The following is a 1,022-nucleotide window of genomic DNA, read 5'->3' as shown; positions in this document are numbered from 1 at the left end:
GCATAATAGAATTTGGAGTGCTGGGAATGACGGATGTGATCATACCATCACTAACCCACCGTATCCCATCGGAACTTTGAAGTTAAGCGTGCTTGGGCGAGAGTAGTAGTAGGATGGGTGACCCCCTGGGAAGTCCTCGTGTTGCATCCTTTCTTTTTTTTTTCCTTTAAAATTCGATTTAATTTTGTCGGTTCGATCGGCGAATCTTTTTGTTTTTCCTCTTGGCGGAAACCAGAACGGGGGCAAGGCGCAGGGGCGCGCGTGCGGGGTATGACGGTCGGCGGAGGAAAAAGAGGCATAATAGAATTTGGAGTGCTGGGATTGACAAATGCGATCATACCATCACTAACGCACCGGATCCCATCAGAACTCCAAAGTTAAGCGTGCTTGGGCGAGAATAGTACTAGGATGGGTGATCCCCTGGGAAGACCTCGTGTTGCATCCCTTTTTTTTTTTCCTTTAAAATTCAGTTTAATTTTGCTGGTTCGATCCGCGAATCTTTTGTTTTTTCTCTTAGCGGAAACCAGACAGGGGGCAAAGCGCAGGGTTGCCCGTGCGGTGTGTGACTGGCGGCGGAGGAGAAAGAGGCATAATAGAATTTGCAGTGCTGGGAATGACGGATGCGATCATACCAGCACTAAAGCACCGGATTCCATCAGAACTCCGAAGTTAAGCGTGCTTGGGCGAGAGTAGTACTAGGATGGGTGACCCCCTGGGAAGTCTTCGTGTTGCATCCCCTTTTATTTTTTCCTTTAAAATTCGGTTTAATTTTGCCGGTTCGATCGGCGAATTTTTTGGTATTTCCTCTTGGCGGAAACGAGAAAGGGGGCAAGGCGCAGGGGCGTGCGTGCGGGGTGTGACGGGCGGCGGAGGAGATGAAACATAATAGAATTTGGAGTGCTGGGAATGACGAAAGCAATCATACCAGCACAAACGCACCGGATCCCATCAGAACTCCGTAGTTAAGCGTGCTTGGGCGAGAGTAGTACTAGGATGGGTGACCCTTTGGGAAGTCCTCGTGT

At 49.5% G+C, this 1,022-nt stretch overlaps 3 non-coding genes and 1 pseudogene across 3 annotated transcripts; all 4 read left to right on the top strand.

The window, feature by feature from the left end:
- The first annotated feature begins 31 nt into the window (after positions 1-31).
- On the top strand, positions 32-150 carry LOC124891093. The gene has a single exon (XR_007049517.1). It is a non-coding gene; the product is annotated as a 5S ribosomal RNA (ribosomal RNA).
- Positions 151-326: 176 nt separating this feature from the next.
- On the top strand, positions 327-445 carry LOC124891092. Its single transcript, XR_007049516.1, has one exon. It is a non-coding gene; the product is annotated as a 5S ribosomal RNA (ribosomal RNA).
- A 173-nt stretch (positions 446-618) lies between these two features.
- Positions 619-737, top strand: LOC124891091. The gene has a single exon (XR_007049515.1). It is a non-coding gene; the product is annotated as a 5S ribosomal RNA (ribosomal RNA).
- Positions 738-911: 174 nt separating this feature from the next.
- LOC124891094 lies at positions 912-1,022 on the top strand (annotated as a pseudogene; the record flags this gene model as incomplete).

This window comes from Capsicum annuum, unplaced genomic scaffold (assembly GCF_002878395.1).
Source record: "Capsicum annuum cultivar UCD-10X-F1 unplaced genomic scaffold, UCD10Xv1.1 ctg30319, whole genome shotgun sequence".
Taxonomy (NCBI): domain Eukaryota; kingdom Viridiplantae; phylum Streptophyta; class Magnoliopsida; order Solanales; family Solanaceae; genus Capsicum; species Capsicum annuum.
The sequence above is the reverse complement of the archived record's forward strand: the minus strand, read 5'-3'. Positions and strand labels throughout refer to the sequence as shown.